The sequence below is a fragment of the Phacochoerus africanus genome, chromosome 8 (assembly GCF_016906955.1).
Source record: "Phacochoerus africanus isolate WHEZ1 chromosome 8, ROS_Pafr_v1, whole genome shotgun sequence".
Taxonomy (NCBI): Eukaryota; Metazoa; Chordata; class Mammalia; order Artiodactyla; family Suidae; genus Phacochoerus; species Phacochoerus africanus.
The window spans coordinates 167,489,255-167,498,612 of NC_062551.1; the positions used below are offsets into that span (position 1 = coordinate 167,489,255).

Consider the following 9,358-nt stretch of genomic DNA (forward strand, 5'->3'; position numbering starts at 1 on the left):
GGCCACACCAGGGCATGCAGAAGTTCCCCGGCCAGGGATCAAACTTACGCCACAGTGGTGGCCCTAAGCCGCTGCAGTGACAATGCCAGATCCTTAACCCGCTGAGCCACAAGGGAACTCCTTTATTTGGATTTTTAACAATGAACTGTTCATATCTGTTGCCAGTTTTCTGGAGGGTTGTATTTTTCTTACCAATTTGTAAGAGCCCTTTATGTGTTAATGATTTTATTCACATCTGTAAATGTGTTGCAGTTATATGCCCTGTGTTTTGCCTGTCATTTGCCTTTAACTTTGCTTCGTTATTTATGTAACACTGGCTCCTGATGGTGGGGTGGTACGGGACCTTTGGCGACACTGTGAACCTGCACCCTTGGCATGGGCTCTAACCTCTCATGGAGGGCACAGACGCTCATGCTCTATTTTTTTGGCCAGCCTGGCGGATTTTTTTGTTTTTTGTTGTTTTTTGCAAGGAGTTTCATAGGCAGGGTACACATCAGGAAGGAGTTGGGAAAGAAGAGCCCAAAGAGGCTGCATGTCAGCTTATGGGACGCGCCTCTAGAACCTCATGGGAATTGCTGTGTTGGGTACTGAAGTTCTGTGGCAGCAAGCAGTCAGTAAATACTGGTGATGCCCTGTAACATAACCTGCAGACTGGTAAAGCCTGGGAGAAAACAATTCACATTTGTAAAGATTCTATGAGAAATAAACAGTTTCGGGGAAGGTCCCTCTAAGCAAGAGGAAACAGGGAAAAATCCTTCTCTTTGAATTTCTAATCTCTTTCTCTTTAGAGAGTCTCTGGGCTCTCTAAACTTTGTATCTGGGGGTAACATTTTATCCACCCTCTCCTCTCTAATTTCCCGCACTCTTAAGTGGACGGAGTCTCTTTTTCTTGAGATCACCCAAGAGAGGCTGTAGTTTTCAAAAATGGACTTTATTAGAAACAAGGGAAAAAGGGAAACCAAGAGATATAAAAACACAAAAGAACAGAAAAATGGTCATAAAACAAAATGTTTCCCCTTTCTAAGGTAACTTCATAGATGAGTAGAGAAAGGTTCACTTCTTCCTTCTCAAATCTCTTCTTCAACTTAAGATTCTCCACTTTACAGTTTCCGAGTTTCTCCTTCCACTCTCCCCACCCCAACATCCCCACCCCTGCCCGCCGTGGGCTCCAGTCGCTTCCACAGCCCAGGAGGATCCTGGCTGATTAAGGATTGATAACTCATGCAGGAGTAATAAAAATTAAAACTGACATTTGATAGGGTTCCCTTGCGGTGCACTGGGTTAAGGATCCAGCTTTGTCAGTGCGGCAGCTTGGGTGGTTGCTCTGGTGCAGATTCGATCCCTTCCCCAGGAACTTCCACATGCTGCAGATGCAGACACAAAATAAAAAACAAAAAACAACCCCCACAACCCCCCCAAAACACACCCTGATTACATGTTAAAAGATTACTATATGCCAAGCTCTGTACTAAGCTGTTTTCATGTATTATCTCATTTAATCATTGCAATTACCCTGTGAGGAAAAGATACAAACCTCAGAGTAGTTAAATGACCTGCAAGCATTCACTTTCCTAGTAACTGATAAAACCATCTCTTATCTTGGTCTGTCTGGCACTAGCGTCTGGGTTCTTGGCCCCTGTGTGGGATTTTCACTATCGTCTTTGTCTCAAAGCACTCTGCCACAGTACTGCTGATGTCCACGCATCCTGACCTCTCCCACCGGGTCAGGGCGAAGAGCTGGTTTTACGCAGTCAGTCTCTTCCAGATCTCGTGGAGGAGTCCTCAAGGAGTTGGTGAGTGTGAGTCCTGCGTTGTACGGCTCCCCGGATTTTCATCTTTAAAGAGTCATTCTGGGGCCTTGCCTTGTCCTATCAGTTTGAGGAAAGCCCTTTTCACATCCTTGTTCCTCAGACTGTAGATGACAGGGTTGAGGAAGGCTGTGGCAATGTTATAGAAAAGGGCCATTTTCTTGCCACTGTTTGACACGGAGTCAGAGCCAGGGCTCATGTACATGATGATGCACGGAGCCGCAAACATGGTGACCACTGTGATGTGGGAGGTGCAGGTGGAGAAGGCCTTGATCCGCCCTTGGGCTGAGCGGATCTTCATGATGGTGGCAGAGAAGTTGGCATAGACGACGACAACCAGGGAGAGGGGACCGCAATGACACTGAAGCCCATGAGGGAGGTGTCTGCACAAGCCAGCTTCAGGACTGCAGGCGCCTCACAAACGTAATGGTCCATCTCATTAGGGCCACCATAGGGCAGGCGCATGGCAAAGAAGGTACAGGACAGGCCACCCACCACACCATACGCTGCACAGACGCCCGCCACGAGGAGGCACACCCTGTGGCCCATGGTGACCTTATAGCGGAGAGCGTGGCAGATGGCCATATGCACCTGTCCACGGACATGACGGAGAAAAGCCAGGACTCGGTAACCCCAAAGAGGAGGAAGAGGGACATCTGGGCCACACATCTGGCAAAGGAGGTGGCTCTCTTCTTGCTGAGAATGTGCACGAGCATCTGGGGCACGGTCGTGGTGGTGCAGCAGACGTCTAGCATGGAGAGGACGCTGATGAAAAAGTACGTGGGCGTGTGGAGGTGTGAGTCCTGGAGGATGAGGGTGATTAGAAGGCTGTTGCTCACAAGGATAAGCAGGTAAAAGACTAGAAAGAAGACGGAGAGCAGAGGGTCGGTCCTGGGGTCGGAGGCAAAGCCCAGTAGGATGAATTCCGTCACGGCGGACTGGTTGAGTTCCTGCATTGCGATCTGCCTGTTCAGAGAGTTTGGGGGAAATGCAGTTTATTGGGTTTCTGTGCCAGGGGCTGTTCACGCATGCCTCGTTCACGTTTCCTGACGGGAAGTTCGGGCTAGCAGAGGGGCACCCCCAGAAGCGTCCCCACAGTAGTTTGCGTGGTGCTGAGGGTTGGTCGTTGTGATGAAAGCGTGAAGACCAAGTCAGGGAGGTGGCGTAGGCCGTGTTCTGTTTCTCCTTTTCCTGAGACAGCCTTGGTTTTTTAAAAAATTATTATTCATCCATTTTCCTGTTTTTTATGGGACGACAGAAGTTACTTTATTGGTGTTCATTAATTATGTCATTGATTCAACACATTTTTTAACCAAATGATTAGTATTTGTTATAAATCAGAGGGGTCACGAAGAGCTAGAGATAATATCAGTAGAAAAAGTGATTTCACGTAGTCTCGTAGGATAAATTCTATGAGAGAAGTTGAGCTCCAGTCCGTCTATTCTGCCATCTCAATCCCGTCTCCGGTACCAGGATAAATTCTAAATACTTTAAAGAGTGGAGTTCCTTGGTGGCCTAGAGGGTTAAGGTTCTGGCATTGTCACTGCTCTGGTGCAGGTCCAGACCCTGGCCCAGGAACTGCCATGTGTCATGGGCATGACCAAAAAAATATGTTAAAGAATTAAATAAGAAAAATAAAACTGTAAAGCCACCTAGGAGAAAATGAATGGGTGAGTATTTTATGGTGGAACAGAGACATGCCTTTGAGTTCATTCCAAGTCCTTCAGCATTCTAGTGTTGACCCTTTTCCCTCTAATAAGCAAGTAAATCAAGACAGCTCCTTAGCTGAGCTGCTCTGTATTTCCCCAGTATTTCTGAGGGTTCATCCTTGGTCGCTTTGCTCTAAAATCCCCTCTCACTGAACGCTTGATCCCCCTTGTTACCTCCCTGTGTAGGTACCGACCTCTTCAGTATCCATCCCTATTCTCTTCCTCCTTGAACCTCCCCAACACAAGGATGCTATTCGTAAGACTTTTCCCGAAGGTATGGGTAAAATGAAGATGACTTACAATGCAGGGCAGAACAGAAAACTATTTAAAAGTTGAACATTTAATATCACAAAGTCCCTAAGATACCTCGGCAGCCCCTCTCTGGTCTCCCGCCAGCTATCATGTGACTAGAGTCTCGTCTCCTTCCTGGAACCGCCTCCCATCTCCTCTTGTTTCCTTGCTCTAGGATGCCTTACTCCTGTCACCTGGGCAGCCAGCTACAAACTCCAGTTCCTCTGACTCAGTGCTTTCTAACTTTACTCAGTATCAGAATCACCAGGAGAGCTTGTCATATGCTACTATGCCTCACATCCTGAGTTTTGATTCAGAAGTTCTGGGGGGGGAGCCTGAGAATTTGGGCTGCACTTTGAACTTTTGAACAATTGAACTTTCTAAATTTTCTACAATAGACATGAATACCTTTTGTAATACAGAATAAAGTTCAAGTGAAGACAGAATTTGTAGGGACTGGCTTCTCCATTCAAACTAATTAGGTAAAGGGTGGATATGAGAGAGGAAGATCAGAAATGGAGACGGATACATCGGACCTAGAAAAGGTCAGGGGAGAGTGGAAGGAAGGCTTCTCCCATTGTCCCCCGTCTCCTTCACTGGCCGGTACTTGGGAATCAGCTTATGGAGTTTAATGCAAGCACATTTATTGGTTGAGGTTAAAGTGTTTGGTTAGGAGATAGGTCCTGAAAGATGGAGATCCTTGAACACGGTCTCTGGTCATGAGAGGCTTCCCAGTTCTCACCTCCAGCTTGGACCTGCAGCGGGAGGGCGGAGGAAGCAGAGGTGATGTGGGTCACAGGCCTCTGGCCCCCCCACAACTCCTTGCCCTTTGATGAGTTTGTGACTTTGTCCAGAGTGGCGTTTGGGACTGGTTTCTACCCTTACCTTCCTTGGCTGGCTTGCTGTGTGTTTTAAGGACCGGTTTCTTGGAGTCTGAATTTCAGCTTCTGACTCTGCCACAGCCAGGTTTGATGATGACCTGTGATCAATGAGAAGACAGAACTTGATTGTGCGATTGTAAAAGGTCCTGGTAGAGATGAGCTTCTGGTCCCCAAATTGCCTGGGAGTGGAGCTAGGGGTGCCAGCCTTGTTAGGATATAATAGATTTCAGAGAAAATTGGTTTTCTTTTTCACTTTGGGCCTTATATTTATCTCCCCCTCACATATCTTCTCTCTACAGCATAGGCTAGAAGATAAATGTCTCAAGACAGTTTTGAATTTTCACTTTTGTCATTTACTGCCGTGACTCTGAGCAGGTAATCGTTTCTTATCTGTTAAAAGAAAAGAAAAGAAGAAAAGGAGGTTGATTGCAGTAATATATAATTCTGTCAAGTTTTGAAGATATCTGTTTTCTCTTCCCTTCCCCTTTCTCCAGCCCCCCCCCCCAAGACACACATACCCTCCCCCAGCATCAGCACAGACTTGCATGGGGCTAAGAATGACCCAGAAAAACAGATAAAACCAGAAAGCAACAAATGCAGAGAGAATGATGGATAAAGACAGAGAGCCCCCAGAAGGGAGGGAGAGACCCAAACACAAGTAGAAAGGAGGCAGAGAGAGGCACAGAGAACTAGAATCTGGGGGGCACAGACGAGGAGAGAGTGCAATTGACATTAACAGGAGGAGAAGGAGGGGGCTCAGAAAGAGAAAGAATTTGGGAAAATGTTTCTTTTTCTCTTTGTGTAAGAAGAGGACAAAAGACGTGGAGACCCAGTGGTAGAGTCAGAGGGACAACATGAGGTGAAGATCCAAAAGAAGAACGAGGCCAGGAGACCAAGGAGAAGCCAGGAGGGAATGTGCTGGGAAGCTGGACGAGTGAGGGCTTGTGAGAAAGAGGCACTGCAGGGCCGAGCAGCAAAGAGCTGGAAGAGAGCAGAAAGAGAAAGAGAGAGACAGAGGGAGTCCAACGGGGCAGGTGGCGAGAGGCAGGGGCAAGCCAGTCTCCAGGAGAGAGAGAAAGAGCTGGAAGAGAGGCCAAGAGCGGGACGATGGGGTGACTTCGGACAAGGGAGAGCCGGACAGGGGTGGAGGCTGAGGGAGCAGGAAGGTGAGGGAGATTCACTGAGAGTGGAGGGGGGGTGGTGGAGAACCAAATTCAAGGGGAGACCCAGAGAAACACTGCAAGAGGAAGAGCCTTGTGAGTCAATGAGGCCGCAAAGGAGAAGAGGAGAGAAGGCAAAGGAGAAGAGGAGAGAAGCAGGGGTGACTGGAGAGGGACTGTGCTGCAGGCAAATTCAGAGGTAGCATGAGCCACATGCAGAGCGAAAGAGGGAAAGGAAGGCACAGAGTGAGCTGAAGACCCAGTTAGAGAACATCAGATCCATGGACTCAGAGAGACAACTGGAGACATGGGACAAAAACTCTGGAGGCAGAGAAACACAGAGACAGCAAGAAGAAACAGCAGCAGCAGGAGACAGATCAAGAGGGATGGAAAGTAAGAAAGAAAAAGAGAGGCAGAAACAGATAAAAACAGACTCAAAGACAGAAAGGTGTGGATGGATACTGAGAGAGAAAAAAAGCAGAGCCAAGCACCCATATACACACCCACACAGACATGAGCAATGAAACAGAGGTGAGGAGGAACTGTGAACTAGGCTGGGCTCCTACACAGAGCTCCATCAAAGGCTGGGCATGGGGAGTAGCCAGCCACCAGGCTTGCTCCCTGGAATGGTTGGGGGTACTGCTGTCTTGAGCTTATAACCTTGCAGGGAAGAGGGTTGTGGGCACAGTTCCCTCCGACTCAGGGGGCCACTCCTGTGTGGCACAAGGTCCCAGGGCTCTAGCCAAGACTGTTCCTGCAACCGCTTTTCTGCCAGGGAAGAATCACCAGGCTACCACTCAGAATCATCAGTTTCTAAGGATGCTCAGGCCAGGCTCTTCTGGAGGCCCAGGTTGGGCAGAGAGAATGTAAGGCTCAGCCGGGACAGGAGTGTGGATGCCGGGGAGGGGGCATGTCATGGGACTCAGGCAGGACCCCAAGGGAAGGTCTTTTCTCAGCTGCTCCTCCTTCCCCAGGGAAAAAATGAGGCACTGTGGGAGGTCTGGGGTGATGAAGTCCATGAACTTGTCCTCTCCTCCTGCCAGTGGCATCCCCAAGGATGTTTCATCCATTAGAAACTGTAGGCATCAATAATGAAAGATCAAGGAGTTTCTGTCGTGGCACAGCAGAACTGAATCCAACTAGGAAACATGAGTTTGTGGGTTTGATCCCTGGCCTCACTCAGTGGGTTAAGGATCTGGCGTTGCCATGAGCTGTGGTGTAGGTCGAAGACTGGCTCATATCTGGCATTGCTGTGCTCTGGTGTAGGCTGGTGGCTACAGCTCTAATTAGATCCCTAGCCTGGGAACCTCCATAACCTCCATATGCCAAGGGTGCAGCCCTAAAAAGCAAAAAAAAAAAAAAAAAGAAAGAAATATCTGAAAGAAAAATTAGGGAAGCAATCACATTTTCCATCACATCAAAGAGAATAAAATACCTAAGACAATCTACCTACAGGGGCAAAAGAACTATACTCTGAAAACTAAAAGGTGCTGATGAAAGAAGTCGAAGATGACACAAACAGATGGAAAGATATGCCATGTTCTTGGATTGGAAGAATCAATATTTTCAAAATGGCTACACTACCCAAGGCAATGTGCAGATTCAATGCAATCCCTATCAAACTACCAATGGCATTTTTCACAGAATTTGAGCAAAAACTTTTAAAATTTGTATGGAAACATAAAGACCCTGAATAGCAAAAGCAATCTTGAGAAAGAAAAATGGAGCTGGAGGAATCAGGCTCCCTGGACTCAGACTATACTAAAAAGCTACAGTCATCAAAATAGTAAGGTGCTGGCACAAAAACAGAAATATAGATCAATGGAACAGGATAGAAAGCCCAGAAATAAACCCACACACCTATGGGCAATTAATCTTTGATGAAGGAGGCAAGAATATACACTGGAAAAAAAGACAGTCTCGTCAACAAATGGTGCTGGGAAAACTGGACAGCTACATGTAAAAGAATGAAATTAGAACATTCTTTTAACACCATACACAAAAACAAACTCAAAATATATTAAAGACCTAAACCATAAGTCTGGATAATATAAAAATCTTAGAGGAAAATGTAGGCAGGTCACTCTTTGACATAAATTGCAACAATATTTTTTTATGATCTCTCTCCTAGAGCAATGATAATAAAAACAAAAATAAACAAATAGGATCTAATTAAACTTAAAAGTTTTTGTATGGCAAAGGAAATCTTAAAAAAAATGAAAAGTAAACCCACAGAATGGAAGAAAATCTGCAAAGAAAGCAACTGACAAGAGACTAATCTCCAAAATACGCAAACAACACCTGCAACTCAGTATCAAAAAAACCAAACAACGCAATCAAAAAATGGGCAGGAGATCTAAAGAGACACTTCTCCAAAGAAGACATATAGAGGGCCAAAAAGCACATGAAAAGATGCTCAACACCACTAATTATTAGAAAGATGCAAATCAAAACTACCATGAAGCATCACTTCACCAAAAGCCTACAAACAGTACATGCTGGAGAGGGTGTAGTGAGAACAAACTCTCCTACACTGTTCATGGGAATGTAAATCGGTACAGTCGCTATGGAAACCAGTAGGAAGGTTCCTCAGAAAACTTAAGCATGATCTAGCAATCCCACTCCTAGGCATATATCCACAGAAAAACATAATTCAAAAATATACATGCACCCCAATGTTCATTGCAGCACTATCTACAATAGCTAAGAATGGAAGCAACCTATGTCCAGCCACAAAAGAATGGCTAAGGAAGATGTGGTACATATATATAATGGATATTACTCAGCCTTAAAGGAAATGAAATAAGGCCATTTCCAGTAACATGGATGAACCTAGAGATTCTCATACGAAGTGGAGTTAAGTCAGAGAGAGAAAGACAAATAGCATATGATGTCACTTATATGTGAAATCTTAAAAAATGATACAAATGTACTTATTTACAAAACAGAAACAAACTCACAGACTTTGAAAACAAATTTCTGGTTATCAAAGGGGAAAGGTGGGAGAGAGAGATGGATTGGGAGCCTGGGATTGGCAGATGCACACCGTTGGATATGGACTGGATGGTCAATGGGGACCTGCTGTGTGGCACTGGGAACTCTACTTAATATTCTGTGATAACCTATGTGGGAATGGCTATGTGTATGTGTGAAACCGAATCACTGTGCTGTACAGCAGAAATTATCACAACATTATCAATCAACTATAGTTCAGCAAAACTGAAAAAAAGGCACTGCAGGCAAAGTGTCCAGGGCCCTGGAGCTTTCAGACATGTCTGCAGACAGAGATGTGGAAAAGATTATTGGCTCAAAAATAGGGACCCCACCGAATAAAAATTAGTGAATAGTTAAATGACTATTAACGATACCATTTTATCAGTTCGTCAGTGGTGACTCAATAACTCTTACATAGTCTCATCAGAAGTGATGTATTAATTACATTTGCTGTGGGATATGGTACACTTTAATATGTATCTTATAAAGAAGGGTGCCCATGGAGGTCTGAAACT

The 9,358-nt window shown here is 45.7% G+C and overlaps 1 pseudogene; it reads right to left on the reverse strand.

Annotated features, from left to right (window-relative positions):
- Positions 1-1,845: 1,845 nt before the first annotated feature.
- On the reverse strand, positions 1,846-2,764 carry LOC125134281 (olfactory receptor 2D3-like; annotated as a pseudogene).
- Between the last annotated feature and the right edge of the window lie 6,594 nt (positions 2,765-9,358).